Source organism: Halichoerus grypus, chromosome 11 (genome assembly GCF_964656455.1).
Source record: "Halichoerus grypus chromosome 11, mHalGry1.hap1.1, whole genome shotgun sequence".
NCBI lineage: Eukaryota > Metazoa > Chordata > Mammalia > Carnivora > Phocidae > Halichoerus > Halichoerus grypus.
In genome coordinates, this window is record NC_135722.1 from 81,546,865 (window position 1) to 81,565,672 (window position 18,808).

The 18,808-nt window shown below is 38.8% G+C and overlaps 1 pseudogene; it reads right to left on the minus strand.

Annotated features, from left to right (window-relative positions):
* Positions 1-1,303: 1,303 nt before the first annotated feature.
* LOC144379387 (eukaryotic translation initiation factor 2A pseudogene) lies at positions 1,304-2,659 on the minus strand (annotated as a pseudogene).
* Between the last annotated feature and the right edge of the window lie 16,149 nt (positions 2,660-18,808).

The window sequence follows — 18,808 nt, forward strand, 5'->3', positions numbered from 1 at the left end:
CTTCCTTACAGGCTCCAAACAGTTGGCTTAATTGAGACATAGAGGATTCCTCAAAGAATTCTTTAATAAAGTTACAAAATAGCAAATGGCTTTCTTGCTGGATGTCACTAAATGCCACAGGCATTGATTAGTCTCAATTCACATTCACAACTCCTGGGGACAGGCACCCCCTACCCCAATGCCACATTGTTTCCTCAATTACTTTTATTGGCCATTAAAAATAAACAAAAACACCTCTAAAGTTCATGTTTTTGACAGTTACCTCTCATGTGATTGTGGCCTCTCTCTCTCTGGTCTAGTTCCTCCTTCAATTTCTATTGAGACTCTTCTACTCTCTGGAAGTCTCACTAGCCACCAAGGTTTATTTATGTATTTATTTTTTAATTAAGAGATTCCTGGAGATAGAGGAGTCTTTTTTTTTTTTTTTTTTTTTTTGACAGAGATCACAAGTAGGCAGAGCAGCCTCAGGCAAAGGCAGAGGGAGAGGCAGGCCCCCCGCTGAGCAAGTGGTCTGATGTGGGACTTGATCCCAGGACCCTGGGATCATGACCTGAGCTGAGGGCAGACACTTAACCAACTGAGCCACCGAGGTACCCCAGCCACCAAGGTTTAAATTGATATTAAGGCATCAAAGCTCAATTGTAGAGGAAGTCCTGAAATTTACTTTCAATATATGTACTTTCTTGACCTCTGAAACGCAGAAGGCTTTCAGTGGCCTCATCCTGTTTCCTTCCTTATTGTGCTCATACAGATAAGGTCCTCTAGCTAAATAACCTTGCTTTTCAAGGATACCAGAAACAATTTCTGCCTAACCCAGAGCAGTAAGCTCCATTGCCCTGCCAGCCCCCACAATTATTCAAACAAGCTCATCACATCCCCTTACAGGAATTAATGGGGACCCTACATTCTTGATACTACGGAGCCTTCCTCCCACAGCTCCTGATATTCACTCTGTACAGCCTTCTGTGGCCCTGCATGGTATGTGGTGTCTTCCTCCCCCAGGCTGTGAGCATATGTGACTAATAAATAGCTGTCAATCTCAGCTGTCCACTGTCAAGTGTCATGTACTTGGTCATCCCCATAACTATAACTGGGAATTCCTCCCTCATCAATGAGGAGAATTGGAGGTGGTTAAAACTCTTGGGTAAGTAATTTTACCTCTTTGACCTCCAATGTCCTTATATTAATATAATGTTCTTTAACTCAATTTGTGGATTTTATCCAGAAATATGTATCACAATGATCTGCACATTCGTTTAAAGTCAGTAGTGCACTGTCCTAAGACCAATAATTCTAATTTTTTTAAAATTTAAATGTTTTTATTCACATGTATGGTAAATACTGTCCCCTAATAAAAAAACCAATGACATTGTCTTTCAATCTGTCAAACTTACTAAAAAATTCATGTGTTTCTTTTCTATATCATGTGTTGACATAATATAGGATGCAGGATGTAAAAATCAATTTAATAGACATTATTAAATAATTTCACACATATGCAGAATCTTGGATAAATGGTTAAAATTATAGATGAACATTAAATGTGGGCACATGGATATTTCATGTCCACCAATGGGTTTAACAGAAAATGTGTTTGCACTGATTTCTGGTAACAACTTGCTCTCTGTGAATCTTTAAATACCCAACTCCAAATCTTCCAGCTCCTGGAGAAGAGCTTTCTTTTTTTGAATTTTCTCCAACTGATTTTTTTCTAGCTGTTTTCCAGCTGCTGCTTGTTCTTTCGTTGTTCAATTGCTTTCAGTTTCTTCTTTAGGTTCTTGATTTTTTTGTCAATTTCAGGGTCTCCAGAGGTTGACTGCGAGATAGTATTTCGTGGTGTGCTCTGTGGGGCAGGAGTTAAGTGCCAAATCCAGACTCTTCTCATTTCTTGCTTCCTGTTTTGCAGCTTTCTTAGCCTCATGCTTCCTTTGATTTTTTTTTTTTTTTTTTTTTTGCTTCCTTTGATTTTTAAGGGCTGTTTTTGATAACGGCTTATCATTTCCTGCTTGTGGTTTCATATTCTGAGGTGGTTCCTCCTCATGCAGTTTGGAATTGGTGATTGGCTTATTTCTTAAAGCTGGGGGTCTATAAGCTGTTGCAACTTTAGGTTCTTCACTGGGTACATCACTTGGAACTGCTTGGTAAGTTATTGTTTTTACTGGAAATATTCCATCTAAAAAATGGCTGCCAAGAAACCTGCCATAATTCTCCATTTGACGGCACATCATACTTGTGTAAGACAGAGCCCATTATTAACACGTAACCTGGTAGCACACGTGGCTGTTGAAATATGCTCAGTCAGGGCACCAAGCAAAATAGGTAGAATCAGAGGCCACTGGTTTAGAAATAAGTTTGTAGTTTTTAACATCCCACACTTCCATTTGTCCCCTCAGATTTCCAAATCCAGCTGGTACTAATATATGTCCGTGTGGGCTATAGTAGGCTGCATTACGAGGACCAGTTCCAAAGTCAAACACAGGACCAATAATTCTAATTTGATGACTCTGGAGTGGGCTGGGACAGCTGTAAGGTTAAAAAGTCTCCACCAGTGATTTGGATGGTTGATAATCATTGGCATAGTTCAATGCTCTAAACATATAATGTGTATATGAATTACCTGGCAATCTTCTTTAAGTGTAGATTCTGATTCAGCAGACATGGAGTTGGGTTTACATTTTACATTTCTGACAACGTCCTAGTGGATGCTCCTGATGCTTACCATAACTACAAGGATGTAGATCAGTGATTTTCAGCCTTTGTTGCATTTCAGAATCATTTGGGCAGTGTTGAAAAATTTCAATGCCCAGGACACACCCAAGAATAATTCATCAGAGCCTATGAACATAGTCTCATGTATCAGAATTTTTTAATGTCCCTAGGTAATTTTGATGGCATGGAAAGTTGAGAAGTAATGGTCTAGAACAGGGTTTCTGAATCTTTTTTTTTTTTCCATTATTACCCACCTCCATGCAAAAAAAGGAAAATAGGAATTTATTTTCCTAATTACTCCTATGCTTTTCCTCCATGAAATTTTATTACCGCAGATATTTTATGTATCTCTTTGTGTACTGTGGCCATTTGGAAGGACACAATTCACTATAATATCTAAGTTTTATTCCCCCACTCCCAAGCCCCTTTTCCCTTCTTGTGGAAAATATTGTCCCTATTGAAAATGCATAAACTAAAATTCTAATTTTTGAAGCCATTTCAACTTTCTGGTACTGTGTCTTTGATCACAACTGACTAAAGTCCCAAGATACAAGCAAAACAATCTGTATGATATGTATGAAGCTGAGATTTTATTTTCAATATTGCTGCATCTGATGATAAGGGATTCTGGGCTACCCTATGTAATGTATTGTCAACAGGTCATTTTGTATGTGCCTGGCATTGAGAGCTCAATTCTCTGTTAGAAACTCTGTTTTTGTTTTGGGGAAGGTTCTTCTCTCATTGCACAATGCTTTGGTGGTGTTATAACTCAAGAATCTCCTGCTCTGCTCAATTAGTGACCATGTGATTCATGCTGGCCAATCAGATATTCTTTCCCTAAAATTTGAACTTTGAGTTCAATGACACAAAGAATGGAAATAGTTAAGTTATGTGACACCCAAAAAAGACAACCATTGGTTTCTAAATTTCTGATACCTGTAACCCGTATGGTTATTGTCCTTTCTGAGATAAGTTCTCCAGATTTTCTTTTTGTAATCTCCTCCATATCCTTCCAAGAGTTTACTTTTGACTTGTTAGTGAAAGCATTATTGGTCACCTACAACCAAATAACCTTAATTGACATCTCTATAAGTAATATATAACTTTATATAATTATGCTCAACCTACATTTTAGTCTTTTGTTTATAGTAAAAGAGGAATGGAGTCCACCCTATCTACCCTGACTCCCATCTCTACTCCACTCTGACTTGCACTCCAGGGCCTTGGAATATATCTTTTATCCACCCCATCTCATATAAAGGCCTGACTCTGTGTATATGAACACTTAGACCAGATATTTGACTGAAAGGTTAAGTGACTCTCACACATAAGAAAAAAACAACTCCTGTGCAAGCTGAATCAGACTTTCTAGAATAACTCATCATAGTCAAAATTTGAAGCAGGCAGATTATTTGAATAGTATCTTTCTTCTTCCTTTTCCTCCAGTTCTTTGCTAACTTCTTCTGCTCTCTACCTCCAGCTTCCTCAGCCCTCCCCCTCTAGGGACTCATATGCTAGGCTGGTCTCAATACCCTTCACTGGGAGGGATTTGCAAATCTTGTTTCACTATTCTTCTCTCTGCTCTCTAAGATAGCAGATAGTCAATTTGAGTGATTGGTTCAAGCTTGGACATCAAAAGCCAGTACATACCTTACAACTTTCAGAGGCTCCAAGTGCTGTGTCAGAGTAGTGATTCTAATACTGAGATTCAAACCTGGCTAGTATCATCAATCTCTAGGCAAATCTCAAGTCTCCTTTTCTCCCATGCTGCCATACATACACATGATTATTCACCAGGGATGAAACAGAATTGAGAATAGGAAACAAAAGTATAGGTCAATGACTGCTCAAATAGACCAAATATAGAGCTTTTAGAGGATGCAGTTTACAACCTAGGTAGAAGCAGCCCCTTTTTCTTTCTTATCAATCCATAAATCTAGACTGAGAAGTGCATGGGAAACAGCCATTTTTTTTTTCCCTCTCTTTGGACACTAATTTTTTTTAAGACAGACCTGTATCTACTTCTCCAGCCTTTGGCAGTTTAGCACTGAACATTGGGGATCAAGTTGGCCTCTTTCTCTGTGGTACTACTCCCTCTGGCCTTGAAGGAATTCTCTGATCTGTCCACTGTTGGTAAGATCTGAGGTTTGACATTGGGTGAAAGAGAAATCATAGGCTCTCTAGCCTTTGGCTCTAAGTTCTAAGCTGCCTTTATCTAGTCACAAAGAATTTCCCACAGAGTCAAATAAAGATTGATGAAATTATGATTGGGAATTAGAGCAAAAGCCATAAAAACAAAAAGTGTTATGTTTCCCTTTGCTATTGTTACTTATGCATGCATCTTCCTTTGAAGAGCTTGGGGAAGGACAGACCTGTAAAACAGGAAGGAATTTGTGTATTCTTGTATCTACTGACCAAACCGGCATCATAATAGCACTCCTATATCATAAAAACTCCTTAAAATTATCAATAGGTGATGTTTGGGGGAGGGGATTCCTAATGGAAAACTCATACCCCATGGTCTCACACAGGGACTGAGCTGGTAGATACAGGAGCAGACAGACTCAGAGAAGTCACCTTGAAACCTGAAGTAAGGCAACCCAAAAATAAGTTTTCTAGGGCCACCGAGGTGTAGCTTCTGGGGTTGTATCTTATATTTTCAAGGTAAATAAAACAAAATGCAGATAAAATATATTTTCATAGCTCACATTGGCTGGACTTCTAATATACCGTTCAGGGGATTATAATTCTCCTCTAATAAAAAGGTGTCCAAACCCTTACAAGAACATTAATGTCATGAAGACAGCTGGAGAAGACAAGAGGGAATAATCATAAGACAGAACAAGAGACCAGGCAGGGCAGGGGTATGATAAGGATGCAGCTCAGCCTTTGTGGGGGTGGATGCTGGCAAAATGGCAGCCATGGAGATCTGAGCCCTTACTGGGCATGTCTTCTGCCACTGCAGTGAAAGGAAGGCTAACAGGTTTGTGCATTCCACTGCCTTCTGCTCTCTGGTCAGCAGTCTAAAATTTACTATCTAGGAGGCAGATAGTAACAAGCAAGAGTCCTGTGTCCCTCTAGAAGTGGCTGCAGGCTTCAAAGAGCATTCCCAAAAGATGGATTTTTCTCCAGAAGCCAAATGTTCTTCATATTAGCTTGGTATCCTAGGTCTAGCATCCTAGGGCACACTAGGTGGGCAGGAGGAAAGATGAGAAGAGAAGGAAATACTGCTAATCTTTGCATTGCCAAAAGTATAGGTGAAGAGGGAAAATCAAGACATGTGGGTGAATTTTGGAAATTTAAACTAGGGAACAAGTTATCTCCCAAACCCTTACTACATTATGAGTGGTAGAACTTTAAAGAAAACAAGCTACTTTCATTATTTACAAAAATAAAACACAATCTAAAGCATCAAAGACCCCCCAAAGATATAATTGTCATTATTTTTAATTCAATGGATTCTTTTATCTTTTCTTATAATTTGAGGAGGGGAAAGAGAAAGTTAGATGTATGCACTTAAGCTAAACTGACCTCTCTCATTCTCAGAAGTTTGCTCACATTTGAGGTCATGAATATGAGAGGGTATTTCACTAGAATTCTGGTTTATGCAAGAAGGGATCTGAAATTAGATATATTTTTGGTTAGAATTGCTTCCTCTTTGTTCTTCAAATGTATCTTATTTGACCCAATAGTACATGTACTGTTTCTATGGGAATGTTTCCCTTCCAGGGCCCACCTTGGGAGATCTGGCTTTGATTTTGATAAGGTATGTTATGCTCCCAAGCAGCAGCCTTGGTGGTCATTACAAGGTGGAGGAACCTCTGCTGTTGTGGGTGAGCTCTCTTAAGTTGCAACTCTCAGGAAAAGAGGGAAAAGTCTGTCTATAGGTATTCCGTCTGGGGTAGCAGGGATGCATGATGTGCTGCAGGTGATGACCCCAGTGGCAGCAAGCATTTAGAGAAAAGGCTGCTCTGCTCAAGGTGACTTAGCCAAGGGCACCTCCATCAAACTCTTCACCAGGGCAATTGTGGAAAAATGTCATCCCTTATCACGCAAGCCTTATATGAGCAGGGAGGGACAGCAGAAAAGGGATAAAAACAAACCCTAAGATGGGCTCCCTGGGTGGGGCAGGATCTGGGTAAGGGCTATAGAAAGCACTATATGTACCATTTTAATCAGTAGCTAAAGCCAAGTATCTATTTGGTTAAAGGATCTACCGGTTAAAAGATAAAATATTTAGGGGCGCCTGTGTGGCTCCGTCCGTTAAGCGTCTGCCTTAGGCCCAGGTCACGATCCCGGGGTCCTGGGATCGAGTCCCACATCTGGCTCCTTGCTCAGCAGGGAGTCTGCTTCTTGACTCCCACTCCCCCTGCTTGTGATCCCTCTCTCTCCCATACACGAATAAATAAATAAAATCTTTAAAAAAAGATAAAATATTTATATGTTATTAATGATAATATTAAATATATATATATCTGTGTGTGTATGGTTAAAATAATTATATGCATATGTGTATGTGTGTGCACACATACACATATGTACACATGCTACACACAGGTATGTATACGTAGATCTATATCAACACTTCTCAAAATAGAACAAAAGTTTTATTAACAAGTATTATTAGAAAATAAATGGGGGAAGCATGTCTGTGGTGAAAGAAATTTGGAAAATGCAGACCAGCAGGTGTCCATCACAGGAATCCTCAGAGATACTGACATGAACCATGTATCTCAAACATATTTGACCATAGAAATCTTATCCCCAGGGCATCTATTAGGAAAGTTGGTAAGTTGGGAGTGTTAAAATGATTGTTTCTGGGTAAAGGGATTATGTATAATATGCATTTCTTTTTTTTTTTCTCGTATCTGACTTAATGTATTTTCTACAATGAATATATACTGCTTTTGTAATGAGGAGGAAAAAAAAAAAAAAAATCTTTAACAAAATGCAAACCTGTCTTGTCTCAGATCAGGCCTGAGGGGAAGGACTGAGCTTGAAGGCAGGGACAGGAGTTATCCCCTGGGGGGGAAGAAAGGGGCAGAGGCTGGGCCTGTGCAGTACCAGAATAGGAGCACAGCTGTAGTAAGGCTGCCTCCTCTCCCCCCACCCCTTCCTCTTTCCTACAGGTTTTTGAATACCTAGTTCATGTCTAGGTTTTAGCAATAAGAGCACCAGATGAAGTGAGCATGAAGGATACTGCTCTGAAGTTAGGGTTGGATGGAAAGTGGCTACAGAGGGGCTATAGGCTGAAACTGAGCTGGGTGTGGCCATCAACACTAGACAATAGATATTTATTTCTCTGTGAAGAGAGACACAGCTGTGTCTGAGTTTGAAGGAGTGAGGATGCATCCTTTGGTCAGAGAAGAAGAGATACAGGGGTCTGGCAAAGGGCCGCTGCAGAGCCTGTGGAATATCAGGTACCCCTCATCTCAGAGTCACTGACCTCACCTTCACATCTAGGCAGGACTAGAGCGCTGATCGTTCCAGCATTGGAAGGCCTCCCTAAGCTTACTCATCCTGTTGACTCAAGGGGTCACTGCACAGAAACAGTTGCAGAAGGGTTAAGACTAGCCACTTTTATTTTAAAATTTTATTATGTTTGAACACCTCAGGAAGCTCTCCTGTTCTCTAAATGAAGGACTGTTATGTTGATTGAGATTCTCTCTCCCAATTGCACCTCCCCCAACTGCTGCTTCAGGTTCATGCTGGCTCTGCCACCTTTTCTCCCCCTGATGACCACCTGTCAGCTCAGCTCCCACACTGGAGGCACCTCCTCAGTTGCATTTCCATCCCTCGTATAATGTCAGTCAAAGTGGGTTCCCTGGTTAGGGGATAGTAAGATGTCAAACAGGACCTGACCCAGGACCCCAGGAGAGAAGGTGGGTAGGATGAGAGGAGAAATCAACAGGGTTTATTTACTTAATTATTCAAGTCTCTGCAGCTTCCCTGGCTGATCTAGGAAGAGCTCCCACAAGCTTCACTGCTAATGTTAGAAGAGGTGAGGGTGGGGAAGGGGGAGGGAAATGAAATAACAAGAGGAAAGGAAACAATGTTATTTTCAGAGGCTGGTTTTATTAAAGTAAGTTATTGTGCTGCTTCATTATTCCAGGGAGTTTATTCATGCCTCCATGGGATTTCTTGAAATGTTAGAGGTTTGTTTAGACAGCAGATCTGTATTTTAATAGGGCTTTCAAGAATTATTTGCATGAGGCTCTGATAAACAAGATGGATAAAGGCAAGTGGGAGTGATCTTACAGTAGGTACATCACCTGTTGATTGAAAGGTGCAAATTAATAGCCACATCAGCCTGGAGGGGATGGCCAGCTTGCTGATGTAGTGTCCTGTCCTCTGCCTGGCTTATTCACACTGAAATTCAATAGCGTGAATGAAAGCTGAGGGGTCATTTTTGTCCAGCTCTAGTTCTCCCTCAGTGCTGCCCATGCATCTGGCTTTGATTGCACCATAAACACATGCATACAAACACATAAACACACGTACGTATGCATGTGTATGATTCTCAGAAACTTCACGTTGGAGCAGGAAGAGAGGAAGAAAGATGATTTGCCAGGCAATTGCCAGGTGATTGCCAGGATTAATGCAATTATAGAAAAGTTGCAATTGCAAAGGTAGTATAGAGAGATTCTGTATACCCTTTACCCAAATTCCTCAACATTACTGTGTTATAATTGCCCAAACTAAGAAATTGAATTAGTACAATATTAACTTCATTCATATTTTGTTCATATTTCCAATAATGTTTTTAACGCTTCCTTACTTTCTGACATTACCTGATAACTTTAGGGTCATCCTGCATTTTTCATGTCCCTTCCTTACAATCGCCATTTCTCCAAGGACCCTTTTCTTTTACTGTAAAATGATACTTAGAAACAAAAATCTGGATGGTGGATATACTCACTGTTACTAGGGTGTCACTGTTCTTAGACCTTCTCAGTGGACAGAGATACAAAATACACATATACATCCTAACCAGGTATTCACAGATATCAATAAGTCATGCTAAAATAGTTCTATAACCTAAAAACCCCCATGTGACCTATTGCAGTGAATCACTCTGCTCCCTCAATCCCTGGCAACCACTGATCTGTTTTTTTATTCTTATAGTTCCACCTTCTCCAGAATGACATATAAAGGAAATCATACAATATGTAGCCTTTGTGGTTTGGTTTATTCCATTTAGCAAAATGCAGCTAAGCGTCCTCTGTGTTGTTGCATGAATAAACTATTCCTTTCTTTTTACTGCTAAGTAGTATTCCACATGATGAATGGACTAGAACTGGTTTATCTGCTTATGTTTTGAAGGACATCATGATTGTTTTCCGTTTTTAGCATTTGTGAGTAAAGTTGCTATAGACATTCATATGTAGGTTTTTGTGTGGATGTAGTTTTTCAATGCACTTGGACAAATAGCCAGTATTAAGATTGCTGGTATGTTGATGTGTACATTTAATATTATAAGAAATTGCCAAACTGTATTTCAAAGTGGCTGTAGTATTTTAAACTCCCACTAGTAACAAATGAGGTATTGTCATTTTTTTTTCTTCAAACAATTATAATAGGTCTGTTGTGGTAGCTCATGTCTCTTGTAACAAATTATGTGGAACATCTTTTCTTATGCTTATTTTCTATCTGCATACCTTCTTTGGTGAAGTGTCCATTCAGTTCTTTTATTTATTTTAAAAAATGGAGTTGTTTGCTTATTTTATTGTTGAATTTCAGGTGTTATTTATAAATTCTAAATAAAAGTCTTTGATCAGATATGTGCTTTGCAAAGTAACTTCTCCTGCCGACACAGCGGGTGATTTTCATTCTCTTAACAGTATCTTTCACAGACAAATAATTTTCAATTTTGATAAAGTCTAATTTTTAGTTTATTTTATGGACAGTGTTTTCGGTATCATTGGATTTGCATTTAAACAATGAAGTCACTTTATTCCTGTTTTTATCATTTCATATATTGTTAGTTGAGCACCAAGAATAATGCCAAAAATACCTAGCAAATAATTATTCATACACTGAATGAACATACAAATTAAAAGAGAAATGAATAACCATTCTTGGTGAGAAATTTTTAGACGGAGGAAAAACTTTCTGAGAAGAAATCACTCTGCTGCCCTCACTCCCCACGGACCTCTCCCCCATCAGACTGGGGTTGAAATACAGCTTCTTTACTCTTTCATGCTGAGTGGAACTTATCTGAATGGAGAAAAAATATCATAATAGGAGCCGCCTGAGCTGCCATGGTGTCTTACCAAATGAAGCCCTGAGAATGAGAAAGAAGGCAACAGCTGTTTGCCAGCCTCACAGAAGAAGGAACAGGGGCAGGAGGGACCTATTTCACAGTAATTTACAAAACCTAGCTGAAAAGAACCACCACGAGCTGCTTCCTTGAAGAAACAGTAGTCACTAGTAACGACAGTATTTTTTTTTAAAGATTTTATTTATTTATTTGGCAGAGAGAGAGAGAGAGAGAGAGAGCACAAGCAGGGAGAGCAGCAGAGGGTGAGGGGTAAGCAGATTCCTCGCTGAGCAGGGAGCCTGATGCGGGGCTCAATCCCAGGACCCTGAGATCATGACCTGAGCCGAAGGTAGACACTTACCCAAATGAGCCACCCAGGTGCCCCTAATGATATTAGTTTCGTCTGGAACCTTGAAACAATTTGAGTTAAGTAGTAATTGTGATTACAAGATCTGTCAGGGCAAAAGAAAGCCATAATATCATATAAAGTTGAAGTTGCTATGGATTTTGGACAATGAGTGCCAGAGAACAGATTATAGGTATTTATGAATTGTTCCTTGAGTGATATTAAAAATATAAGTTCTCCTCAAAGCTTCCCTTTATTATTTATCCATGCAAAAAACATTTTCAAATATTTATAATGTGACTAGTTCACATTGAAACATGAGAGTGATTTTTATTGAGTGCTGTTAAAAATGTATAAATTAACTTTCTTATTTGTTTTCTTTCAGAAAGGAAAGCAATTCATTTGTGTTACGCTTGAAGAAAATCATAAATGGAAACTTGATAAATTGGCTAGAAAATGCAAACTTTTCTGGCAGTTCCTTAGCTCTGTTCTCTCTCAAAAGAGCGACTGTCCTTTCCCTGGAGATATCTGGATTAGTCAGCAGCATCAATCATCATCATTGTCATTATTATTAAATGACTGTTATTACAGAGTTACTGTGTACTGTCTCGGGTGTATGAAAGACATGGTGACAGACCATATAAGGTTTATAATTGTTAATAGAAAAAGAATATACAACAAGGACTCCTGAGCTTGTTCATACACACATAGACACACAGCAACAGACTCCTGCATAGACATAGTGACATTTTGCCAGAAAAAACATTCTCAATGGGCTCAGGACTTTATTATTTTCTTCTTTCTTTTTGGATGTGAAGAGGAGTGCTGGGAGTGTTGCTGATAAGACATTAGGACTGGATGGTATGGAGAAAAGAAGGGAGAAGAAGAATGCTAGGGGATGCTGGGCAGCGTGGAGCATGGCACTCAGCTGGTGGAGATTTTTCTAGGAAAGGCGTGGGAAGATATATTTTTCAGATCTCCTGTTGGCATTTGCTCACCTGCCTTCACTGTTCTTCCTCACCAGGCCTTTCCCATTTTGTTTCCCTCTCTTTCTTCTGTATGATTAGTGTAGACAAGCTCAATGTTTGTTTTCTGTCCCCTAAGAATTCTACTTGTTTTACTACTTAAATGGAGTGCTCTAAACCTAAGAAGATAGGAACAGAATCTTTAGAAGACACAGAGACGACCTTACGAAAGAAGGAAGAGCCCTCATTCCCTTCTCTCCTCATCTCCAATTAGAGCTAAGAATGGGCCTATTCTGTGGACTACACCTCCCAAAGGGGATCAAAGGAGGCTCACAGACAGGGTACATTTATCCTGGAAAATATGTGTCACACGTCCATTCAGTCCTCTCACTCTTATCCCTTCTGAAGCTGCTCTGTTCAAGGAAACCCTGAGCAGTAGTAAGAACAGGGTAGGACAACCTAGAGAAGACAGAATAGAAGAAGGTCGTAGAACTCGGGTCAAAGACCACCCACATCCTCACAAAGTCATTTTAGGTACAGTTGTAGCAAATAGTTGCCTGCACAGCAACAGAGTCCAACCTAAATGCAGACCCATTCTTTGTTTTTTTGCTTGAGGATCTTCTCTAAAACTTTCTCCTTATGCCTGACCTACATACAACCGGGTGCTGCCCAGAAGCTCAAAGGGTATTATTCAAAACATGTAGGAAAGTCCATGGACCAATGTCAGGATGAACAGTTTGGGTAGTAATCTGTACACTTCTCAGAGGTGGAATTGAACCCTTGAAACTCTGCAGCAACTTTGATAATGTACCCTTTATTAGCCTTTATTCTCTCCTACCTCACTCTGTTTCCTTACTTCAACTTCCTAGCACCCCAAATAAACCATTATCACACAAATTTTTATCTCAGGTGCTGTTTTTAGGATCATTCAAACTAAGACACCAGGGATATTGGTGTTTCTCTCTCACAAGTTATTCTACCAATAGGGCATAAGCCCACTCTTCAAATACCATCTCTACATTTTTTTTTTAAGATTTTTATTTATTTATTTGAGAGAGAGAGAGAGAGAGTGCAATTGGGGAGGAGGGTCAGAGGGAGAGGGAGAAGCAGACTCCCCACTGAGCAGGGAGCCTGATGCCGGCTCGATCCCAGGAACCTGAGATCATGACTTGAACGAAAGGCAGACGCTTAACCGACTGAGCCATCCAGACTCCCCTACCATCTCTACTTTTATAGTTTATGCCAGTAACCATATTTCTATTGCCATGAAATCCAATCTGTGATTCCTAGTCATCTCATGATGCACTTGAATCATTTCATTTCTTATCAATTAGATTACAAATTACAAATCTCTCGACTCTGTATTGTGTACTCTGCCATAGCACGCATAGAAGTTTTGAGTTCTGCCACTAAATAATTCTATGACCTTGATTGTGTTTATCAACTTCTCTAAGCCTCAGAATCTTTACTAAAATTGGATATTATAAGTAGATTTCAGAATCATTTTGAAGATTAAATAACACTGTATACTCCTGATACCTATATTCTAACCTCTAAATGTTTTTCCCACTAATCTTGTACATTGTGAAAATGTACAAGATAATCCTAGGAAGTATTTTTGAAAATGTACAAGATAATCCTAGGAAGTATTTTTGTCTCATAAAATAAGATGTCATGTGAGAAAGAAACAGCAGTCTACCATTAACAGGGCTCCCATTGGCCTAAAATGAGACCATTTGAGAATCAAAAAGAAAATTACTGCCACAGATTGAAACAATAAAATATATACAAATTCATGAGTTCATAAAATAATTTTTTAAAAATATTATTTCATGCTAGAGGTAGCTAGTGCACCAACTCATTACTCTGAATGTTGATCAACCAATATAAATAATTATGTATCTTCACTATTTTGCCTTTTTTGAATAAACTGTATTGTAGCATGTCCAAATACTTTATGAGGAAAATTATTCTTTTTTTTTCCAAAAAAAAAGGAGCAAAAGAAAGTGACTGATTTTTAAAAATCAAAATTTTCTCAACCATTAATTAAATAATGGATATACACAGTGATCATCAGTATATGCCAAGATCATTAAGCAGAAATTCAATGGAGGATTTGATAATAAAAAATACCCTATAGAATAGATTGCCTATAATAGAAATTAAACTGACACTACTTAAGCCACTGATCAATCTTGAATTACTAAATGTGGAATAACTAGATTGTACATGACTTACGATATAATGCAATAGGAAGTGTTCAGTGCCAACTATAAAGTATTTTTGTCTTTGAAATAAAACCTAAATCTAACCAAGGTTCTAGATCTAATTACTAGTTTACAAGGCCAGTGTGACAATCACAATGAAGCAATCAGCCAAGTTCATAACATGGGACAATTTATAGGGAAAATACCCTAGTCAATAACTTCAAAAATGTAGAGTGGCATGTTACAAAATAAAAGATATTTAAGTAACATAATAAAACGCAGTGTGGACTGAAGATTCCTTTTCAAACCAACCCACTATAAGAAGATATTATTGAGGTGGAGGTGTTACTAGTTTACAATCACAATGAAACAATTGGCCAAATTCATAACATGGGACAATTTATAGGCAAAATACCCTAGTCAATAACTTCAAAAATGTAGAGTGGGATGTTACAAAACAAAAGATAGTTAAGTAACATAATAAAACGCAGTGTGGACTGAGGATTCCTATTCAAACCAACCCACTATAAGAAGATATTATTGAGGCAGAGGTGGAAAGATGGCAGAGGAGTAGGGGACCCTATTCCAACTGGTCCTCTGAATTGAGCTGGATATCTACCAGACCACTCTGAGCACCCACAAAATCAGCCTGAGATGTAAGAAGATAGATCTGGATCTCTACAAACAGAATATTGCAGGTGGTTGGTTTCAAAGTATGAAGTGGGGAGTCATGATTCCCCAGGCAGAAATCAGAAGATAAACAGAAGGGGAGGGAGCCGTCGGAATCCTGCACTGCTAGAGCACAAAAGCTTCCTGCACTGGGGATGGGGCACAGACTCGCAGACCGGTAGCAATGGGAAAAGGACTTTAGGGTAGCCCCACTGGACTGAAACTCGGAGCGGCAGGGCCGCGCGAGCGAACTGGGGGCGGCTGGCGGTTGTAGAAGCACGAAGGCCAGAGACATTCCCTGACCTGGAGGTGAGCAATGGCAGTGCTGCTGAGGGGCGCACAACCCAGGACGCTGCAGTTTATAGCAGCACAGACAGAAATGGAGACAGTGTGGCCTGGAGAGCTCACTGAAGAACAAACTGCGATCTCTCTGTTAGAGGCAGAGGCTTGGAAATGGTCTCTTCTGCTCTGATTCTTGGAAGAGACTTGGAAAGCCGCCAGAGAAAGCCTCCAGAGAATAAAAGCCCCAAAAAACCTGTTGTCACTGAGCCCATCCCCCTGCACAGGGGGCAGGACAACTCTGCCCAAACAGGTTTGCCTGAGCAACAGTGCAACGGGCCCTCCCTCAGAAGACAGGCTGGGAGAACAAGAGGCAGACAACCCTAAGGTCCCTACAAAACAAATGCATCTTGCTTGGGTTGTGGTCAATAATCTGGACTCTATACATTCCCTCAACCACCCGTCAACAGAATGACTAGGAAGAGGAACCCCCAAAATAGGAAAGACTCAGAGATTGTGACTTCTGCCACAGATTTACAAATGGATACAGATATAACCAATATGTCAGAAATGAACTTCAGGGTAACAGTTATGAAGACAACAGCTAGAATGGAGAAATCGATTAATGGCAACATAGAGTCTCTAAGGGCAGAAATGAAAGCTGAACTGGCAGAACATAAAAATGCTATCAATGAGATCCAATCTAATCTAGATACTCTAACAGCTAAGGTAAACAAGGCAGAAGAATGAATTAGTGATCTATAAGACAAACTGATAGGAAGGAACAGGAGGAGGTCTGGAACAAACAGCTTAAAATCCATGAAAACAGAATTAGAGAAACAAATGACAACATGAAACATTCCAGTGTCAGAATTATTGGGATCCCTGAGGCGGTGGAGAGAGAGAGAGGATTAGAAGATGTATTTGAGCAAATCGTAGCTGAGAACTTCCTTAATCTGGGGAATGAAACAAACATTCATGTCCTAGAGGCAGAGAGGACCCCTCCCAAGATCAAGGAAAACAGACCAATGCCCTGGCATGTAATAGTAAAACTCACAAATCTTAGAACCAAGGAAACCATCTTAAGGGCAGTTAGAGGGAAGAGATTCCTTATGTACAGAGGGAGGAACATCAGAATAACATCAGACCTACCCACAAGCCAGAAAGGGCTGGCAAGACATATTCAGGGTACTAAATGAGAAGAACATGCAGCCAAGAATACTTTATCCAGCAAGGCTGTCATTTAGAATGGATGGAGAGACACAGAGCTTCCAGGACTGGCAGAAACTGCAAGAATATGTGACCACTAAGCCAGCCCTGAAAGAAATATTAAGGGAGGTTCTATAAAAGGAGAAAGACTCCAAGAAGCATATGGAACAGAAATTTACAGAGACAATCTATAGGAACAAGGACTTCACAGGCAACATGATGACAATAAATTCATATCTTTCAATAATCACTCTCAATGTGAAGGGCCTAAATGCTCCCATAAAATGGCACAGGGTTGCAGATTGGATAAAAAGACAGGACCCATCCATATGCTGTCTAGAAGAGACTCATTTTGAACCTAAAGATACATCCAGACTGAAAGTGAAGGGATGGAGATCCATCTATCATGCCAACGGACCTCAAAAGAAAGTGGGGGTAGCAATTCTTATATCAGACAAATTAGATTTTAAGCTGAAGACTGTATTTAGAGACACAGAATGACCTGAATGAGGGATGTTGGAAGGAAATAATAGGTAAAAAAAACTAACCATCAGTTTGATGTTAGTTTAAATTTTGATCTTTTCCTCCAATCACCTTGTTACTATTTACCTCTCAGAATAGCTCCATGAATTCTTTCCAGGTTTTTATAGCTACACTAATTGGAGAGGCAGAGTGAAGTGATCTTACCACATCTCTCATAACTGGACTACCTGTCTTTCCTACTGAAAGGCCAGGGACCAAGTCTTTGATGCATGTTCAAAATGTTACAAATGTGCCATATTAGCAGTCATATTTTTCTTTTCTTGTTTTGCTAAACCACCTGAAAGTAACTTGTATACATCTTGATATTTCACCATAAGTATTTTAGCAACTATCTTCTAAAAATAAGAATATTCTTACTAAATTCAGTGACCCAACTCAACATTTAATTTTGTAATTATCTAATATATGATTTATATTCAAATTTCACATTCACATTGTTTTAAAATATAACTGTAATATTATTACCATACTTTAAAAAACGATATCTTAAATAATATTTTTTAAATAAATTCAATTTTACATGCTTATTTCTTCAAATCAAGGTATCATCTCACACCTGTCAGAATGGCTAAAATCAAAACACAAGAAACAACAAGTGTTGGTGAGGATATGGAGAAAAAGGAATCCTTGTGAACCATTAGTGGGAATGCAAACTTGTACAGCCACTGTGGAAAATAATATGGAGTTTCCTCAAAAAGTTCAAAATAGAACTATCCTACAACCCAGTAATCTCACTACTGGGTATTTACCTAAAAAATACAAAAACACTAATTCTAAGTGACTCATGCACTCTTATGTTTATTGCAGCATTATTTACAATAGCCAAATAATGGGAGCAGCCTAAGTATCCATCAATAGATGAATGGATAAAGAAGGTATGGTATATGTGTGTGTATATATACATATATACACACACACTCATACTATATATATATACACATACAGATATACACACACACTCATACTATATATATATACACATACAGATATACACACACACTCATACTATATATATATATATACACATACAGATATACACACACACTCATACTATATATATACACATACAGATATACACACACACTCATACTATATATATATATATATATACACATACAGATATACACACACACTCATACTATATATATACACATACAGATTAACACACACACTCATACTATATATATATATATACACATATATACACACACTCATACTATATATATATATACACATATATATATACACACACTCATACTATATATATATATACACATATATATACACACACACACACTCATAATATATATATACACACACACATATATATTTTATATATATATATCTCAGATATTATTCAGCCATAAGAAAGAATGAAATCTTGATTATGGTTGGATATTAGAGTCATATTTGTGTCAACCAGTGTTGAATATTGTGTTAAGACACTGGGTCTTATATATCCGATGCAATTATTATTCATCGGATATTATTCAGCCGTAAGAAAGAATGAAATCTTGCCATTTGCAACAACATGGATGGAGCCAGAGGGTATAATGCTAAATGAAGTCAGTCAGTCAGAGAGAGACAAATACAGTATGATTTCAGTCATATGTGGCATGTA